Source organism: Oncorhynchus tshawytscha, unplaced genomic scaffold (assembly GCF_018296145.1).
Source record: "Oncorhynchus tshawytscha isolate Ot180627B unplaced genomic scaffold, Otsh_v2.0 Un_contig_17081_pilon_pilon, whole genome shotgun sequence".
In the NCBI taxonomy this organism is placed as follows: Eukaryota; Metazoa; Chordata; class Actinopteri; order Salmoniformes; family Salmonidae; genus Oncorhynchus; species Oncorhynchus tshawytscha.
In genome coordinates this window covers 1-22,362 of record NW_024607807.1, presented here as the reverse complement: position 1 = coordinate 22,362, position 22,362 = coordinate 1, and the positions used below count along the sequence as shown (strand labels likewise).

Genomic DNA, 22,362 nt, shown 5'->3' with positions numbered 1-22,362 from the left:
ATCCAGCTTCTCTCTTCATGACCTGAGTCACCTCTCCTGATCCCTTTGTGGTGTATTCCAGGGACGACACTGCCCCCCAGTGGTCTATTACAGTAACTGCAGGTTCTCAACACCAAAGGCATAAGATTTTTTTAAATGTTTTTATTTTTTATTTTTATTTAACTCGGCAAGTCAGTTAAGAACAAATTATTATTTACAATGACGGCCTAGGAACAGTGGGTTAACTGCCTTGTTCAGGGGCAGAATGACAGATTTTTTTTTACCTTGTCAGCTTAGGGATTCGATCTAGCAACCTTTCGGTTACTGGCCCAATGCTCTAACCACTAGGCTACCTGCCCCCCCCAATATACCTTTATTGAACTGACTAAAAAATATGAATCCCTTATGTATAAATAAAGAGAGGTTTTGTTATAGAAAACTTCAGAATAGTGCAATTCTGTAACTAACAAATACGATCAGACACAGTAGCAAGATACCATTTGGTCACAACAACAAAAAGTCATGATTTTTCCTAATAAAAGTCTTATTATTATTGTCAGGTTTGATGAGTTGGCGTACCCCAGAATAGTGTCTTGGTAGTCTACCTCTTCAGGACCAGAATCATGCCTTGGTAGTCTACCTCTTCAGGACCAGAATCATGCCTTGGTAGTCTACCTCTTCAGGATCTGTCTCTTCATAATCTGATCTAGGATCAGGTCTCCCTGCTTCACGTCCGTGTTGCCACAGCCAACCACCGGACAGCTGTGGGACGGAGAAAAGGAATATGCTAATGAATCAATCTAATGTTTTACTGCAACAGTTGTTTAAGTGTAAAACAAGGTGAGAAAACAGCAGGGTAGTACGGAGAGACGACATCACATCCTGATTGACAAGGTGAGAAAACAGCAGGGTAGGGCAGAGAGACGACATCACATCCTGATTGACAAGGTGCTATAGCAACAGGGGTAGGACAGAGAGATGACATCACATCCTGATTGACAAGGTGCTATAGCAACAGGGTAGGACAGAGAGACGACATCACATCCTGATTGACAAGGTGCTATAACAGCAGGGTAGGACAGAGAGACGACATCACATCCTGATTGACAAGGTGAGAAAACAGCAGGGGTAGGACTAGAGACGACATCACATCCTGATTGACAGGTGCTATAACAGCAGGGTAGGACAGAGAGACGACATCACATCCTGATTGACAAGGTGCTATAGCAACAGGGGTAGGACAGAGAGACATCACATCCTGATTGACAAGGTGCTAACAGTAACAGGGTAGGACAGAGAGACGACATCACATCCTGATTGACAAGGTGCTATAACAGCAGGGGTAGGACAGAGAGACGACATCACATCCTGATTGACAAGGTGCTATAGCAACAGGGTAGGGCAGAGACGACATCACATCCTGATTGACAAGGTGAGAAAACAGCAGGGTAGGACGGAGAGACGACATCACATCCTGATTGACAAGGTGAGAAAACAGCAGGGTAGGACGGAGAGACGACATCACATCCTGATTGACATGGTGCTAACAGTAACAGGGTAGGACAGAGAGACGACATCACATCCTGATTGACAAGGTGCTATAGCAACAGGATAGAACAGAGACGACATCACATCCTGATTGACAAGGTGCTATAGCAACAGGGTAGGGCAGAGAGACGACATCACATCCTGATTGACAAGGTGCTATAACAGCAGGGGTAGGACAGAGAGACGACATCACATCCTGATTGACAAGGTGCTATAACAGCAGGGGTAGGACAGAGAGACGACATCACATCCTGATTGACAAGGTGCTATAGCAACAGGGTAGGGCAGAGAGACGACATCACATCCTGATTGACAAGGTGCTATAACAACAGGGTAGGACAGAGAGACGACATCACATCCTGATTGACAAGGTGCTATAGTAACAGGGTAGGACAGAGAGACGACATCACATCCTGATTGACAGGGTGCTATAGCAACAGGGTAGGACAGAGAGACGACATCACATCCTGATTGACAAGGTGCTAACAGTAACAGGGGTAGGACAGAGAGACGACATCACATCCTGATTGACAAGGTGCTATAGCAACAGGGTAGGACGGAGACGACATCACATCCTGATTGACATGGTGCTATAACAGCAGGGTAGGACAGAGAGACGACATCACATCCTGATTGACAAGGTGCTAACAGTAACAGGGTAGTACAGAGAGACGACATCACATCCTGATTGACATGGTGCTATAACAGCAGGGTAGGACAGAGAGACGACATCACATCCTGATTGACAAGGTGCTATAGCAACAGGGTAGGACAGAGAGACATCACATCCTGATTGACAAGGTGCTAACAGTAACAGGGTAGGACAGAGAGACGACATCACATCCTGATTGACAAGGTGCTAACAGTAACAGGGTAGGACAGAGAGACGACATCACATCCTGATTGACAAGGTGCTAACAGTAACAGGGTAGGACAGAGAGACGACATCACTTCCTGATTGACATGGTGCTATAACAGCAGGGTAGGACAGAGAGACGACATCACTTCCTGATTGACATGGTGCTATAACAACAGGGTAGTACAGAGAGACGACATCACATCCTGATTGACAAGGTGCTATAGTAACAGGGTAGGACGGAGACGACATCACATCCTGATTGACAAGGTGCTATACAGTAACAGGGTAGGACAGAGAGACGACATCACATCCTGATTGACATGGTGCTATAACAGCAGGGTAGGACAGAGAGACGACATCACATCCTGATTGACAAGGTGCTATAGCAACAGGGTAGGACGGAGAGACGACATCACATCCTGATTGACAAGGTGCTAACAGTAACAGGGTAGGACAGAGAGACGACATCACATCCTGATTGACAAGGTCCTAACAGTAACAGGCAGAGTCAAGACAACAGATGTAGTGTAAATGAATCGACCAAACCGGACAGTAGGAGCGTCACGTCTCACCGTAACTTCTTCTTCTGGTTTTGCCGGGCCTTGATCATCCCCATAATGGCGTCCCGGTCGTAGTGGTGGTTACACTTCTTGTTCTTCATTGGGTCCACCATCTCCACCTGCAGGGCCACACGACAACATGGACACAACCAGAGGCTTTATTGTCCTGTTGCCGGGCAGATTAGTGGGAAAGACAGACCAAATAAACTTAGAATGAATTAGTGAAGTGGGAAAAAAAAACACAAGACAACAACCACATTCAAGTGAAATGTTGTCATATAACAAGTCAAGAGCTACACAGTAACAACACTGACAGGAGGAGAGAGACCAACCTGAGGGGACAGGTTAGACACTGATAGGAGGAGGAGAGACCAACCTGAGGGGACAGGTTAGACACTGATAGGAGGAGAGAGACCAACCTGAGGGGACAGGTTAGACACTGATAGGAGAAGAGAGACCAACCTGAGTCAGAGGACAGGTTAGCTACTGACAGGAGGAGAGAGACCAACCTGAGGGGACAGGTTAGCTACTGACAGGAGGAGTAGAGACCAACCTGAGGGGACAGGTTAGCTACTGACAGGAGGAGAGAGACCAACCTGAGTCAGGGGACAGGTTAGATACTGACAGGAGGAGAGAGACCAACCTGAGGGGACAGGTTAGATACTGACAGGAGGAGAGAGACCAACCTGAGTCAGGGGACAGGTTAGATACTGACAGGAGGAGAGAGACCAACCTGAGGGGACAGGTTAGACACTGATAGGAGGAGAGAGACCAACCTGAGGGGACAGGTTAGCTACTGACAGGAGGAGAGAGACCAACCTGAGGGGACAGGTTAGATACTGACAGGAGGAGAGAGACCAACCTGAGGGGACAGGTTAGACACTGACAGGAGGAGAGAGACCAACCTGAGGGGACAGGTTAGACACTGACAGGAGGAGGAGAGACCAACCTGAGGGGACAGGTTAGCTACTGACAGAGGAGGAGAGACCAACCTGAGGGGGACAGGTTAGCTACTGACAGGAGGAGACCAACCTGAGTCAGGGACAGGTTAGACACTGACAGGAGAGGAGAGACCAACCTGAGGGGGTTACAGGTTAGAGGAGAACCACTGAGGGGACAGGAGGGAGTAGAGACCAACCTGAGGGGACAGGTTAGCTACTGACAAGAGGAGAGAGACCAACAGGTTAGACACTGAGGAGGAGGAGACCAGCCTGAGGGGACAGGTTAGCTACTGACAAGAGACTGTAGAGACCAACCTGAGGGGACAGGTTAGACACTGATAGGAGGAGGAGAGACCAACCTGAGGGGACAGGTTAGCTACTGACAAGAGGAGTAGAGACCAACCTGAGGGGACAGGTTAGCTACTGACAAGAGGAGTAGAGACCAACCTGAGGGGACAGGTTAGACACTGATAGGAGGAGGAGAGACCAACCTGAGGGGACAGGTTAGACACTGATAGGAGGAGTAGAGACCAACCTGAGGGGACAGGTTAGACACTGATAGGAGGAGTAGAGACCAACCTGAGGGGACAGGTTAGCTACTGACAGGAGGAGTAGAGACCAACCTGAGTCAGGGGACAGGTTAGATACTGACAGGAGGAGAGAGACCAACCTGAGTCAGGGGACAGGTTAGCTACTGACAGGAGGAGAGAGACCAACCTGAGTCAGGGGACAGGTTAGCTACTGACAGGAGAGGAGAGACCAACCTGAGTCAGGGGACAGGTTAGATACTGACAGGAGGAGAGACCAACCTGAGGGGACAGGTTAGACACTGATAGGAGGAGGAGAGACCAACCTGAGGGGACAGGTTAGCTACTGACAGGAGGAGAGACCAACCTGAGTCAGGGGACAGGTTAGCTACTGACAGGAGGAGAAGAGACCAACCTGAGGGGACAGGTTAGATACTGACAGGAGGAGGAGAGACCAACCTGAGTCAGGGGACAGGTTAGATACTGACAGGAGGAGAGACCAACCTGAGGGGACAGGTTGGATACTGACAGGAGGAGAGAAACCAACCTGAGTCAGGGGACAGGTTAGCTACTGACAGGAGAGGAGAGACCAACCTGAGTCAGGGGACAGGTTAGATACTGACAGGAGGAGAGAGACCAACCTGAGTCAGGGGACAGGTTAGCTACTGACAGGAGAGGAGAGACCAACCTGAGTCAGGGGACAGGTTAGCTACTGACAGGATGAGTAGAGACCAACCTGTGTCAGGGGACAGGTTAGTTACTGACAGGAGGGGCTCTGAGACCAACCTGGTGAGTGGACAGGTTAGCTCTGACAGGGGGGGAGAGACCAACCTGAGTCAGGGGACAGGTTAGATACTGACAGGAGGAGAGAGACCAGACCTGTGCTCTGGGGACAGGTTCTGGATACTGACAGGAGGGGAGAGAGACCAACCTGAGTCAGGGGACAGGTTAGATACTGACAGGATCTGAGTAGAGACCAGGTGCCTGAGGGGACAGGTTAGATACTGACAGGAGGAGTAGAGACCAACCTGAGTGAGGGGACAGGTTAGATACTGACAGGAGGAGAGACCAGGTGCCTGAGTCAGGGGACAGGTTAGATCTGACAGGAGGAGTAGAGACCAACCTGAGGGGGCAGGTTACCTACTGACAGGAGGGGTAGAGACCAGGTGCCTGGTCAGGGGACAGGTTACCTCTGACAGGAGGACAGAGACCAACCTGAGTCAGGGGACAGGTTAGCTACTGACAGGAGAAGTAGAAACCAACCTGAGTCAGAGGACAGGTTAAATACTGACAGGAGGCGTAGAGACCATTGCCTGAGTCAGGGGACAGGTTAGATACTGACAGGAGAGAGACCAACCTGAGTCAGGGGACAGGTGAAGTTAACCTCACTCTGCGTCACAGCAACATCCTCATCCAGCTCCTCCTCCATATTCTCTGCTGCCTCAGGGTTCACTGATGGAGACAGAACATACACACAAGACAGGTTAACCAGTCACCATGTGGGACATGCTGCTAGTCTACATACAACTAGTGTGTGTCTCACCTGTTTTGAGTGCGTTTCTGACGTTCTCCTTAAAGCTGACCAGCTTGACGTGGTTCTGTAGCTCTCCCTCAGACAGACTGTCGTGTCTCTCAGTGAACTTCTCCTTCACCAGAGACTTCAGTCTGAACATGGCCTCGCTCTGGGGAGAACAGGAGGCAGGTAACATCAGACAGGTGCTCTGGGGGGCAGACAGGTGCTCTGGGGGAAGACAGGTGCTCTGGGGGAAAGACAGGTGCTCTGGGGGGAAAGAGGTGCTCTGGGGGGGGTGCTCTGGGGGGAGACAGGTGCTCTGGGGGGGCAGACAGGTGCTCTGGGGGGGGCAGACAGGTGCTCTGCTCTGGGGGGCAGACAGGTGCTCTGGGGGAGGCAGACAGGTGCTCTGGGGGGCCAGACAGGTGCTCTAGGGGAGGAAGACAGGTGCTCTGGGGGGTGCTCTAGACAGGTGCTCTGGGGAGGCAGACAGGTGCTCTGGGGGCAGACAGGTGCTCTAGGGAGGCAGACAGGTGCTCTAGGGGGGGCAGACAGGTGCTCTGGGGGCAGCAGACAGGTGCTCTGGGGGGCAGACAGGTGCTCTGGGGGGGGCAGACAGGTGCTCTGGGGGCAGACAGGTGCTCTGGGGGGGGCAGACAGGTGCTCTGGGGGGCAGACAGGTGCTCTGGGGGGCAGACAGGTGCTCTGGGGGGCAGACAGGTGCTCTGGGGGCAGACAGGTGCTCTGGGGGCAGACAGGTGCTCTGGGGGGCAGACAGGTGCTCTGGGGGTGCTCTGGGGGCAGACAGGTGCTCTGGGGGGGCAGACAGGTGCTCTGGGGGGGACAGGTGCTCTGGGGGGCAGACAGGTGCTCTGGGGGGGTGCTCTGGGGGGCCGACAGGTGCTCTGGGGGGCAGACAGGTGCTCTGGGGGGCAGACAGGTGCTCTGGGGGGCAGACAGGTGCTCTGGGGGGCAGACAGGTGCTCTGGGGGGCAGACAGGTGCTCTGGGGGCAGACAGGTGCTCTGGGGGGCAGACAGGTGCTCTGGGGGCAGACAGGTGCTCTGGGGGCCGACAGGTGCTCTAGGGGAGGAAGACAGGTGCTCTGGGGGGGTGCTCTGGGGGGGCAGACAGGTGCTCTGGGGGCAGACAGGTGCTCTGGGGGGCAGACAGGTGCTCTGGGGGGAAGACAGGTGCTCTGGGTGCTCTGGGGGGCAGAAGACAGGTGCTCTGGGGGGGACAGGTGCCTCTGGGGACAGACAGGTGCTCTGGGGAGGGGACAGTGCTCTGGGGGGAGACAGGTGCTCTGGGGGGGACAGGTGCTCTGGGGGGGGGGAGACAGGTGCTCTGGGGGAAGACAGACAGGTGCTCTGGGGGAAGACAGGTGCTCTGGGGGGACGAAGACAGGTGCTCTGGGGGGCAGACAGGTGCTCTGGGGGGGACAGGTGCTCTGGGGAGAGACAGGTGCTCTGGGGGAAGACAGGTGCAGACAGGTGCTCTGGGGGGCAGACAGGTGCTCTGGGGGGGGACGATGCAGACAGGTGCTCTGGGGGAGAGACAGGTGCTCTGGGGGGCAGACAGGTGCTCAGTCAGGTGCTCTGGGGGATCAGTCAGGTCCCTCCCTGTCCCTCCCCGTTCAGACGATGCTCTGGGGGGGATCAGTCAGTCCCCCCCAGTTTCAGACGATCAGTCAGTCCCTCCCCCTGTTTCAGACGATCAGTCAGTCCCTCCCCTGTTTCAGACGATCAGTCAGTCCCTCCCCTGTTTCAGACGATCAGTCAGTCCCTCCCCCCTGTTTCAGACGATCAGTCAGTCCCCCCCGTTTCAGACGATCAGTCAGTCCCCCCCCTGTTTCAGACGATCAGTCAGTCCCCCCCGTTTCAGTCAGTCAGTCCCCCCCGTTTCAGACGATCAGTCAGTCCCCCCGTTTCAGACGATCAGTCAGTCCCCCTGTTTCAGACGATCAGTCAGTCCCCCCCCGTTTCAGACGATCAGTCAGTCCCCCCTTCAGTTTCAGAGTCCCCCTGTTTCAGACGATCAGTCAGTCCCCCCCCGTTTCAGACCATCAGTCAGTCCCCCCCGTTTCAGACCATCAGTCAGTCCCTCCCCCGTTTCAGACGATCAGTCAGTCCCTCCCCCGTTTCAGACGATCAGTCAGTCCCCCCCGTTTCAGACGATCAGTCAGTCCCTCCCCCGATCGTTTCAGACGATCAGTCAGTCCCTCCCCGTTTCAGACGATCAGTCAGTCCCTCCCCGTTTCAGACGATCAGTCAGTCCCTCCCCGTTTCAGACGATCAGTCAGTCCCTCCCGTTTCAGATCAGATCCCTCCCCGTTTCAGTCCCTCCCCTCCCCGTTTCAGATGATCAGTTAGTCCCTCCCCGTTTCAGACGATCAGTTAGTCCCTCCCCCGTTTCAGACGATCAGTTAGTCCCTCCCGTTTCAGACGATCAGTCAGTCCCTCCCCGTTTCAGACGATCAGATAGTCCCTCCCGTTTCAGACGATCAGTTAGTCCCTCCGATCAGTTAGTCCCCGTTTCCGTTTCAGACGATCAGTTAGTCCCTCCCCGTTTCAGACGATCAGTTAGTCCCTCCCTGTTTCAGACGATCAGTTAGTCCCTCCCTGTTTCAGATGATCAGTTAGTCCCTCCCTGTTTCAGAATGATCAGTTAGTCCCTCCCTGTTTCAAATGATCAGTTAGTCCCTCCCTGTTTCAGATGATCAGATAGTCCCTCCCTGTTTCAGACCGCTTCGATAAGTCTGGTGCCAAAGGAATACGACCTGGGTGTTATAGAGCCCCACTGTGGAGGTGGTGTCACAATACCCATAAAACCTAGCGGGTCAAAAACAGGGAAATGGTTCCAATCTTTCTCTCACCATTCATTTTTCCCCCCTATAGGGGATTTTAGAAACAGTTAAAATAAGGGCTGTGTTTGGTGTAGTTTACCCCGGCGTGACGTTTTAATAACCATGTAAATCTCTCTAGGACAAGGTGACTTTCATCAATATATCTCTAGGACAAGGTGAGTTTCATCAATATATCTCTAGGACAAGGTGACTTTCATCAATATATCTCTAGGACAAGGTGACTTTCATCAATATATCTCTAGGACAAGGTGACTTTTATCAATATATCTCTAGGACAAGGTGACTTTCATCAATATATCTCTAGGACAAGGTGACTTTCATCAATATATCTCTAGGACAAGGTGACTTTCATCAATATATCTCTAGGACAAGGTGACTTTTATCAATATATCTCTAGGACAAGGTGACTTTCATCAATATATCTCTAGGACAAGGTGACTTTCATCAATATATCTCTAGGACAAGGTGACTTTCATCAATATATCTCTAGGACAAGGTGACTTTCATCAATATATCTCTAGGACAAGGTGACTTTCATCAATATATCTCTAGGACAAGGTGACTTTCATCAATATATCTCTAGGACAAGGTGACTTTCATCAATATATCTCTTGGACAAGGTGACTTTCATCAATATATCTCTAGGACAAGGTGACTTTCATCAATATATCTCTAGGACAAGGTGACTTTCATCAATATATCTCTAGGACAAGGTGACTTTTATCAATATATCTCTAGGACAAGGTGACTTTCATCAATATATCTCTAGGACAAGGTGACTTTCATCAATATATCTCTAGGACAAGGTGACTTTCATCAATATATCTCTAGGACAAGGTGACTTTCATCAATATATCTCTAGGACAAGGTGACTTTCATCAATATATCTCTAGGACAAGGTGACTTTCATCAATATATCTCTAGGACAAGGTGACTTTCATCAATATATCTCTAGGACAAGGTGACTTTCATCAATATATCTCTAGGACAAGGTGACTTTCATCAATATATCTCTAGGACAAGGTGACTTTTATCAATATATCTCTAGGACAAGGTGACTTATCAATATATCTCTAGGACAAGGTGACTTTCATCAATATATCTCTAGGACAAGGTGACTTTCATCAATATATCTCTAGGACAAGGTGACTTTCATCAATATATCTCTAGGACAAGGTGACTTTCATCAATATATCTCTAGGACAAGGTGACTTTTATCAATATATCTCTAGGACAAGGTGACTTTTATCAATATATCTCGAGGACAAGGTGACTTTTATCAATATATCTCGAGGACAAGGTGACTTTCATCAATATATCTAGGACAAGGTGACTTTCATCAATATATCTCGAGGACAAGGTGACTTTCATCAATATATCTCTAGGACAAGGTGACTTTCATCAATATATCTCTAGGACAAGGTGACTTTTATCAATATATCTCTAGGACAAGGTGACTTTCATCAATATATCTCTAGGACAAGGTGACTTTCATCAATATATCTCTAGGACAAGGTGACTTTTATCAATATATCTCTAGGACAAGGTGACTTTCATCAATATATTTGTCTCTATTTCCTCTCAGATTTGAAAATGCTAATTAGCATCAAAGTAGACATCATGCAAAACTACAACTCCCAGCATGCTCCTGCACGTCATCTCAAGCTGAAACTTTCGCTAACAGGTATTGTATCAATTTAAAACTGGCACAAGACAGTTCACAGAATTGTCCATTTAAAGAAATGTAACCTGTTTATTTATTACTATATTGTTCTATGGGCTTGACTGGTTTAGTTTAATAACATGACTAGGTAAATAGATAATCTATTGTCTGGTTTAGTTGAATAACATGACTAGGTAAATAGATCATCTATTGTCTGGTTTAGTTGAATAACATGACTAGGTAAATAGATCAACTATTGTCTGGTTTAGTTTAATAACATGACTAGGTAAATAGATAATCTATTGTCTGGTTTAGTTTAATAACATGACTAGGTAAATAGATCATCTATTGTCTGGTTTAGTTGAATAACATCATTACATGACTAGTATCACTGGAAAGTGACATTCTGAGTGACAACGTAGAGGATTGTAATTCCTTATCCAACAGCGACAGTAGGCTACACACCACCGTTTGAGGATCCACACTGATCTCCAGAATACATCTGACAGAAAATGAACTTTGACCCCTGTAGTTCACTACTTCACCTCTGCAGTGACACAGTTCACCACCTCAACGAAGCAGTTGATCTCCTGGTCCAGTTTGGCACACTCCAGCATCATCACCTCCAGCTTCTTCAGGACTGCATCATTCTCAGTTCCTGTAATCAAAATTATTCATATCTCTGTATACTGTTGTTATGGTGACACAAGCTTCCAAATGGTAGACAGCATTCCATAGCTCTATAGACTGTTGTTATGGTGACACAAGCTTCCAAATGGTAGACAGCATTCCAAATATACTGTTGTTATGGTGACAAGCTTCCAAATTCAGCATTCCATAGCTCTATATACTGTTGTTATGGTGACACAAGCTTCCAAATGGTAACCAGCATTCCATAGCTCTATATACTGTTGTTATGGTGACACAAGCTTCCAAAGCTCTATATACTGTAGACAGCATTCCATTCCAGCTCTGTATAGTAGAAAATGTGTCCAACTAGCCTGCTGGCTAGTGCTTTTCAGACCGAGCTAGTAGAAAATGTGTCCAACTAGCCTGCTGGCTAGTGCTTTTCAGACCGAGCTAGTAGAAAATGTGTCCAACTAGCCTGCTGGCAAGAGAGATTTAATATTTTCGAATATCACATGGCACATATGTTTGACCTGGGCTCGTAAAAACGTCAACATACCAAAATCCTCAAGTGACATCCTTGTGTGAACCGCTCCACTTCCTAGTCAGTCAGTCAGACAGTCAGTCAGACAGACAGTCAGTCAGACAGTCAGTCAGACAGTCAGTCAGTCAGACAGACAGTCAGACAGTCAGTCAGACAGACAGTCAGTCCCATTGACTACATACACACAAAGAGCCTGTCCAGTGAGGATTCGACAAAGATATTACCAGCAGTCAAGTGTCTCTCTGATAGAGATGTGCCACTAACCTACCTGCTGTTTCTGCCACAAGTGTCTCTCTGATAGAGACGTGCCACTAACCTACCTGCTGTTTCTGCCACAAGTGTCTCTCTGATAGAGACGTGCCACTAACCTACCTGCTGTTTCTGCCACAAGTGTCTCTCCGATAGAGACGTGCCACTAACCTACCTGCTGTTTCTGCCACAAGTGTCTCTCTGATAGAGACGTGCCACTAACCTACCTGCTGTTTCTGCCACAAGTGTCTCTCTGATAGAGACGTGCCATTCACCTAACCTACCTGCTGTTTCTGCCACAAGTGTCTCTCTGATAGAGACGTGCCACTAACCTACCTGCTGTTTCTGCCACGTCCAGAGCGACGTCGGTCACAATGTCCATCCCGTTCCAATATCTGTCTGACATGTTTTCAGACTAGACAGTGTGGAGTGGACTGCACTCAAGGACATGTTGAAATCTAAAACATGAAAGTATCTGAAACAAGAGATGTTAAGTTGTTAGAATGTTAGGGCCCTTTGTGTTTTGGTTAATCTGTTTGTCACGACATTGTTTAAAAAAAAAAACTTTATTTAAAGATTTAGAATCAAATGGTCCTGTTTCTTTTTCATGTCAGATGGTCCAGAAACATCCTCAGACAACTGCTTTCATTTTTGTTCTAATTCAAATTTATTTTTAACCAAAACACAGAAAATCTTCAAATAGAGATGTTATTTTTAGAATGTTAAAAAACACAGGGTCCTAGTATAATGAATTGATTAATGAATCAACAAAACCAAAACACAGGGTCCTGATTATAATTCAACACGATTAACAAAACACAGGGTTTAAAAAAAATCAACACGATTAACCAAAACACAGGGTTATAATGAATCAACAAGATTAACAACAAAACATGGTCCTAGATATAATGAATTCCTAGATATAATGAATCAACACGATTAAATGAATGAACAAAACACAGGGTCCTACCCTGGTTATAATGAATCAACAAAACACAGGGTCCTGGAATCAACACGATTAACCAAAACACAGGGTCCTAGATATAATGAATCAACACGATTAACCAAAACACAGGGTCCTAGATATACAATCCTCATGACCTGGTTATCAACACGATTAACAAAACACAGGGTCCTTATAATGAATCAACACGATTAACCAAAACACAGGGACTGGTTTTTAATGAATCAACATTCAAAACACAGGGTTTATAATGAAAAGGCTTCAAAACACAGGGTATATATTTTAACCAAAACACAGGACCCTGATTATAATGAATCAACATAATTAACCAAAACACAGGGACCTAGATATAATGAATCAACATGATTAACCAAAACACAGGGACCTAGTTATAATGAATCAACATGATTAACAAAACACAGGACCCTGGTTATAATGAATGAACCAAAACACAGGGTCCTAGATATAATGAATCAACATGAAACCAAAACACAGGGACCTAGAATTGATTAATGATAATGAATGAACCAAAACACAGGGTCCTAGATATAATGAATCAACACGATTAACCAAAACACAGGGACCTGGTTATAATGAATTAATTCAAAACACAGGGACCTAGTTATAATGAATTAACCAAAACACAGGGACCTAGTTATAATGAATTAACCAAAACACAGGGACCTAGATTATAATAATGAATCAACACAAAACACAGGGACCTGGTTATAATGAATGAACCAAAACACAGGGTCCTAGATTATAATGAATCAAAACACAGGGACCTAGTTATAATGAATGAAATTAACCAAAACACAGGGACCTGAATTGATTAACCAAAACACAGGGACCTGTTCCTGATATAATGAATCAACATGATTAACAAAACACAGGGACCTAGTTATAATGAATGAACCAAAACACAGGGACCTGATATAATGAATGAATCAAAACACAGGGACCTAGTTATAATGAATCAACATGATTTACCAAAACACAGGGACCTGGTTATAATGAATTAACAAAACACAGGGACCTGATTAATTAACCAAAACACAGGGCCCTGGTTATAATGAATTAACCAAAACACAGGGACCTGGTTATAATGAATTAACCAAAACACAGGGACCTGGTTATAATGAATTAACCAAAACACAGGGACCTGGTTATAATGAATCACGCCACCCTCGGTATATTGGAGCAGATGCCAGGATGTCCAACCCTAACCCTTGGAGAACTGGTGTGCAGGTTTTTGTTCCAGCCTTGCTCAAAACACACCTGATTCTGCTCACCGAGACCTTGTGTAGTTGACTTAACGTTAGAGCAAGGTTGGAATAATAACCTGCAATACGGTCACAAAACAAGTGATCTCTCGCTACCTTCAGGTTGAATCGACGTATCACCAACAAGTGCACTGACTGACTATGTTGATACCTGGCCAGCCGGTTAACGTTACGCTATAATCATATAATCATAAATAGCTCGCTAACCTCACGACTTTCCTCGCTGGGATGGTTTTTACAGGTTGTAGACGTGTTCTTTAATGTGTTGGTGTCTAAATAAGAGAAAATACTAAACAACTTTAGCTGCATAAAATGACCGGGAAAAGTTTGTTCTCGTTTCCGGTTCCTCTTGAGGTGGTCTAAATCTTCTTCTTCTTCGATGGGGTTTAACGGCGGTTGGCATCCAATGTTAGGGGTGCATTACCGCCACCAGCTGGACGGGGTGTTGAATAAGATAATAACAACATTATTGATAACTATTAATAATAAGAAGAATACAATTTCGGGAAAGAGGGAAAACGATATCATAAAAAATAAAAAAACGTCAACTAAAAAAATACATTAATAAATATATATATATTTATTAATCATACTTATTCAATCACAGTCCACTCCAAAATACTTCCCTGCACAGGGTCAGGGGCCTGTGATGGGTTACATTAACCTATGTGGTCTAATCTCGAGGCCATCCTTCCAAATCTCAACTCATAATATGTCAAGATTAGATGAGGAATATGACTTCTAGAAATTGTATATCTATACATAATGTATCATTAAGATGAGAAATATGACTTCTAGAAATGGTATATCTATACATGATGTCACTATACAGCATATAGAGGAAACCTCTGTACCCACACAGACACTGGACACCAAGTCAGTTAACCCCTGTACCCACACAGACACTGGACACCAAGTCAGTTAACCTCTGTACCCACACAGACACTGGACACCAAGTCAGTTAACCCCTGTACCCACACAGACACTGGACACCAAGTCAGGTAACCCCTGTACCCACACAGACACTGGACACCAAGTCAGTTAACCCCTGTACCCACACAGACACTGGACACCAAGTCAGTTAACCCTGTACCCACACAGACACTGGACACCAAGTCAGGTAACCCTGTACCCACACAGACACTGGACACCAAGTCAGTTAACCCCTGTACCCACACAGACACTGGACACCAAGTCAGTTAACCCCTGTACCCACACAGACACTGGACACCAAGTCAGTTAACCCCTGTACCCACACAGACACTGGACACCAAGTCAGTTAACCCCTGTACCCACACAGACACTGGACACCAAGTCAGTTAACCCCTGTACCCACACAGACACTGGACACCAAGTCAGTTAACCCCTGTACCCACACAGACACTGGACACCAAGTCAGTTAACCCCTGTACCCACACAGACACTGGACACCAAGTCAGTTAACCCCTGTACCCACACAGACACTGGACACCAAGTCAGTTAACCCCTGTACCCACACAGACACTGGACACCAAGTCAGTTAACCCCTGTACCCACACAGACACTGGACACCAAGTCAGTTAACCCTGTACCCACACAGACACTGGACACCAAGTCAGTTAACCCCTGTACCCACACAGACACTGGACACCAAGTCAGTTAACCCCTGTACCCACACAGACACTGGACACCAAGTCAGTTAACCCCTGTACCCACACAGACACTGGACACCAAGTCAGTTAACCCCTGTACCCACACAGACACTGGACACCAAGTCAGTTAACCCCTGTACCCACACAGACACTGGACACCAAGTCAGTTAACCCCTGTACCCACACAGACACTGGACACCAAGTCAGTTAACCCCTGTACCCACACAGACACTGGACACCAAGTCAGTTAACCCCTGTACCCACACAGACACTGGACACCAAGTCAGTTAACCCCTGTACCCACACAGACACTGGACACCAAGTCAGTTAACCCCTGTACCCACACAGACACTGGACACCAAGTCAGTTAACCCCTGTACCCACACAGACACTGGACACCAAGTCAGTTAACCCCTGTACCCACACAGACACTGGACACCAAGTCAGTTAACCCCTGTACCCACACAGACACTGGACACCAAGTCAGTTAACCCCTGTACCCACACAGACACTGGACACCAAGTCAGTTAACCCCTGTACCCACACAGACACTGGACACCAAGTCAGTTAACCCCTGTACCCACACAGACACTGGACACCAAGTCAGGTAACCCCTGTACCCACACAGACACTGGACACCAAGTCAGTTAACCCCTGTACCCACACAGACACTGGACACCAAGTCAGTTAACCCCTGTACCCACACAGACACTGGACACCAAGTCAGTTAACCCCTGTACCCACACAGACACTGGACACCAAGTCAGGTAACCCCTGTACCCACACAGACACTGGACACCAAGTCAGTTAACCCCTGTACCCACACAGACACTGGACACCAAGTCAGTAACCCCTGTACCCACACAGACACTGGACACCAAGTCAGGTAACCCCTGTACCCACACAGACACTGGACACCAAGTCAGGTAACCCCAATACCCACACAGACACCTGACACCAAGTCAGGTAACCCCTGTACCCACACAGACACTGGACACCAAGTCAGGTAACCCCTGTACCCACACAGACACTGGACACCAAGTCAGGTAACCCCTGTACCCACACAGACACTGGACACCAAGTCAGTTAACCCCTGTACCCACACAGACACTGGACACCAAGTCAGTTAACCCCTGTACCCACACAGACACTGGACACCAAGTCAGGTAACCCCAATACCCACACAGACACTGGACACCAAGTCAGTTAACCCCTATACCCACACAGACACTGGATACCAAGTCAGTTAACCCCTGTACCCACACAGACACTGGACACCAAGTCAGGTAACCCCTATACCCACACAGACACTTGATACCAAGTCAGGTAACCCCTATACCCACACAGACACCTGATACCAAGTCAGGTAACCCCTATACCCACACAGATACCTGATACCAAGTCAGGTAACCCCTATACCCACACAGACACCTGATACCAAGTCAGGTAACCCCTATACCCACACAGACACCTGATACCAAGTCAGGTAACCCCTATACCCACACAGACACCAAGTCAGTTAACCCCTATACCCACACAGACACCTGATACCAAGTCAGGTAACCCCTATACCCACACAGACACCTGATACCAAGTCAGGTAACCCCTGTACCCACACAGACACCTGATACCAAGTCAGGTAACCCCTACACCCACACAGACACCTGATACCAAGTCAGGTAACCCCTGTACCCATACAGACACTGGACACCAAGTCAGTTAACCCCTACACCCACACAGACACCTGATACCAAGTCAGGTAACCCCTATACCCACACAGACACCTGATACCAAGTCAGGTAACCCCAATACCCACACAGACACCTGATACCAAGTCAGTTAACCCCTGTACCCACACAGATACCTGACACCAAGTCAGGTAACCCCTATACCCACACAGACACCTGATACCAAGTCAGTTAACCCCTGTACCCACTCAGACACCTGACACCAAGTCAGTTAACCCCTATACCCACACAGACACTGGATACCAAGTCAGGTAACCCCAATACCCACACAGACACCTGATACCAAGTCAGGTAACCCAGACACCTGTACCTGACACCTGACACCAAGTCAGTTAACCCCTGTACCCACACAGACACTGGATACCAAGTCAGGTAACCCCAATGTGACACCAGTTAGTCAGGTAACCACTGGTAACCCCTACCCACAGACACCCAAGTCAGAACCCCTGTACCCACTCAGACACCAGACACCTGATACCAAGTCAGGTAACCCCTGTACCCACACAGATACCTGATACCAAGTCAGGTAACCCCTATACAGACACCTGATACCAAGTCAGGTAACCCCTGTACCCACACATATACTGGACACCAAGTCAGGGGACTTAGATTACTGCTTTGTCTAAAACTCAGGTAACGACACCACATGTATTAGTTATATATAGGTATTAGTTACCATGTTGTCATGTTGAACAGATTAACATTGGGCATCGGAGTAGATACCAATCATTCCCCCTCGTGGTTTTATTCCTGTGTTCAGCATCTCAATCAGGAGACGAGAGAAAGGACTGAGAACACCACGGTCCAAGCGACCTGTGTTGAATTAAAAACGGGAGAGACTGGGAGCTAAGCTTCCACTTGACATGCTGGTGATGTCTTCTAGTTTTGTCAACATTTTGCCTGTTTTTTGTAACATGAAATAGGTTGATGCTATTGAAGGATTTATTTAGAGATTATACAGAATGTCACACCAGCTCTAGTATGATGAGGAAACTATTAGGATCCACATTATATGATATAGCAATGTGGTTTATGATGGCCAGGCGGCACAGTTTATGACGTGGCACGCAACCATTGGTTGATGGTCGATGCAACATCTGCTCATGTAGTCGGACAGGATCTGGACCAATGAATCCAGTCTCATTGAAGAGGGAGGAAGTCCAGCCAGACATTTCTTCAAAATAAAAGACACCAAAAACTACTGTAAATTGCTTGGATTTTAAACTGTTTTTTAAAAAGTTCTGTTATATAAAATAAAAATATATATTAAAAAAAATCAACAAAATTATATACCATTATATTTATTCAAAGCCTCTTTTGTATTTAATTAATGACATATTACCACAGTGACATTATACCAAAGCTGGTAACACATGATGTTATTAAAAACCATTCAACTATTTACAGTGTTACTAAAGCATTAGCACATTAAAGGTCATTAAAGAGATTAATTAAAGTCATTAATCAACAGTAAACCAAGAGATTAATTAAAGTCAAGATGAATGAATCAGATCAGAAAGTTAAACCAAGAGGCCTTTATCCAGATCTTCACAGGACTGTCCTGAACTCGAGGCCTTTATCCAGATCTTCACAGGACTGTCCTGAACTCGAGGCCTTTATCCAAAGATCTTCAAACTGTCCTGAACTCATCAAAGATGAAACTTGGCACGTGGGCCTCGGCCACCTTTAAAGACAGAAAAACAACAGATTATTGTACACATGTAAAATGTAATATACCAGATAAATATCTATAGTATTGTTTTTTTCATGGGTGTTGTTGCATATCCTAATTTAATCCTAATCTAATCCCAATCCTAATCCCAATCCTAATCCAATCCAAATCTAATCCAATCCTAATCCAAATTCTAACCCAATCCTAATCCAATCCTAACCCAATCCTAATCTAATCCTAATCCAATCCTAACCCAATCCTAATCTAATCTAATCCTAATCCCAATCCTAATCCCAATCCTAATCAAATCCGAATCCAATCCGAATCCAAATCCTAACCCAATCCTAATCTTAATATAATCCTAATCTAATCCTAATGTAATCCTAATATAATCCTAATCCTAATCCAATCCTAACCCAATCCTAATCTAATCTAATCCTACCTTGCGAGGCAGTTTGGTGTAGCGTACGTAATCCTCCAGAAACATCAGAGCTCCCACCACATCGGACGGCATGTCCGGGATCTTCTGACTGGAAAATAATTATTTACCCAAAATCTACATTTCATTCAATTTGCAGCAGAATATAATCCACATATAATAACACAGTGATCCACAAAATGTACTTCATTTTTTTTTTGCATTCAAATTGTATTTATAAAGATTAGATCTGCGGAGATTAACATTTGTTTGTTGCAAAAAAGAGCTGTTTGAAATAGCCGCCTTGGGCAACGTTCACTAGCACTGCATGTGTTATATATAAATACACCTGCCTTTACTGTGATATCACTGTTACGCTCTTAAAATTAATGTGTATATGGGATGTTTTTAAACTGGCAAATCAATCAAATCAATAAATCAATCAATCAACAAATCAACAAATCACTCAACAAATCAACAAATCACTCAACAAATCAACAAATCAATCACTCAACAAATCAATCAATTAAATCAATCAATCAACAAATCAATCACTCAACAAATCAATCACTCAACAAATCAACAAATCAATCAATCAAATCAATCAATCAACAAATCAATCACTCAACAAATCAATCACTCAACAAATCAATCAACCAAACCAATCAATCACTCAACAAATCAAAAATCAAACAAATCAACAAATCACTCAACAAATCAACAAATCACTCAACAAACTCAACAAATCAATCACTCAACAAATCAATCAATCAAATCAATCAATCAAATCAATCAATCAATCAATCACTCAACAAATCAATCACTCAACAAATCAATCAAACAATCAAATCAATCAATCAACAAATCAATCAATCGTACCTGGTGCACTGTTCCATGATGGAGCGTATGAATTGCCCAATGAGAGCCAGGAACTGCTCTGTGTATCTGGGAGTGGAACTGCTTCAGCAGAGTGAGCAGGCCAAGAACCAGAGGAGACCAGTCTACCGGGTCGGTGGCTTTCCTGCACGTCATCCCTGGACAAACAGGAGAATACAGCCAATCACATGGTGGGATACACTCAATATGGGTCAGGACCAGCCAATCACATGGTGGGACACACTCAATATGGGTCAGGACCAGCCAATCACATGGTGGGACACACTCAATATGGGTCAGGACCAGCCAATCACATGGACACACTTAACATGGGTCAGGACCAGCCAATCACATGGTGGGACACACTCAACTTAACATGGGTCAGGACCAGCCAATCACATGGTGGGACACACTCAACATGGGTCAGGACCAGCCAATCACATGGTGGGACACACTCAATATGGGTCACCAGCCAATCACATGGTGGGACACACTCAAAATGGGTCAACCCCAATCACCCGCCAGCCAACCCAAACCCAGTCACCTGCCAGCCAACCCAACCCAACCCCAGTCACCTGCCAGCCAACCCAACCCAACCCCAGTCACCTGCCAGCCAACCCAACCCAACCCCAGTCACCTGCCAGCCAACCCAACCCAACCCCAGTCACCTGCCAGCCAACCCAACCCAACCCCAGTCACCTGCCAGCCAACCCAACCCCCCCAGTCACCTGCCAGCCAACCCAACCCAACCCCAGTCACCTGCCAGCCAACCCAACCCAGCCAACCCCAGTCACCTGCCAGCCAACCCAACTCAACCCCAGTCACCTGCCAGCCAACCCAACTCAACCCCAGTCACCTGCCAGCCAACCCAACTCAACCCCAGTCACCTGCCAGCCAACCCAACTCAACCCCAGTCACCTGCCAGCCAACCCAACCCCAGTCACCTGCCAGCCAACCCAACCCCAAGTCACCTGCCAGCCAACCCAACCCCAGTCACCTGACAGCCAACCCAACTCACCTGCCACCAACACCAGTCACCTGCCAACCAACCCAACCCCAGTCACCTGCCAGCCAACCCAACCCCAGTCACCTACCAGCCAACCCAACCCCAGTCACCTGCCAGCCAACCCAACCCCAAGTCACCTGCCAGCCAACCCAACCCCAGTCACCTGCAGCCAACCCAACCCCAGTCACCTGCCAGCCAACCCAACCCCAGTCACCTGCCAGCCAACCCAAGTCACCTGCCAGCCAACCCAACCCCAGTCACCTGCCAGCCAACCCAACCCCAAGTCACCTGCCAGCCAACCCAACCCCAGTCACCTGCCAGCCAACCCAACCTCAGTCACCTGCCAGCCAACCCAACCCCAGTCACCTGCCAGCCAACCCAACCCCAGTCACCTGCCAGCCAACCCAACCCCAGTCACCTGCCAGCCAACCCAACCCCAGTCACCTGCCAGCCAACCCAACCCCAGTCACCTGCCAGCCAACCCAACCCCAGTCACCTGCCAGCCAACCCAACCCCAGTCACCTGCCAGCCAACCCAACCCCAGTCACCTGCCAGCCAACCCAACCCAAGTCACCTGCCAGCCAACCCAACCCCAGTCACCTGCCAGCCAACCCAGACGCACTCTCACGCCCAACTAGGACTAGATGCACTCAAGCCCAACTAGGAGAGGTAGACTACTGAAGTTGAAGCAGAGAACTCTGAGCGTGTGAATAATATGTAAAATAATGTTATTTTAATAGAATAGGTAGGGTAACACATACAAAGAAGAGAGATTCATGTTTACAAATAATCTGTAGGACAATAAAAACCATTTAAATCCCAAATGTTGTCTGTCTGACCTCCCACAGCATGAAAAACATAGACAACGCCGCAATGATCTCTGTCAGGA

At 47.1% G+C, this 22,362-nt stretch overlaps 1 long non-coding RNA gene and 1 pseudogene across 1 annotated transcript; both read right to left on the bottom strand.

Annotated features, from left to right (window-relative positions):
* Positions 1-319: 319 nt before the first annotated feature.
* On the bottom strand, positions 320-14,487 carry LOC121842869 (annotated as a pseudogene).
* Positions 14,488-19,135: 4,648 nt separating this feature from the next.
* LOC121842870 lies at positions 19,136-20,567 on the bottom strand. The gene is made up of 3 exons (XR_006081342.1): positions 20,471-20,567; positions 19,616-19,703; positions 19,136-19,185 (listed from the first exon to the last, which is right to left on the bottom strand). It is a non-coding gene; the product is annotated as an uncharacterized LOC121842870 (long non-coding RNA).
* Between the last annotated feature and the right edge of the window lie 1,795 nt (positions 20,568-22,362).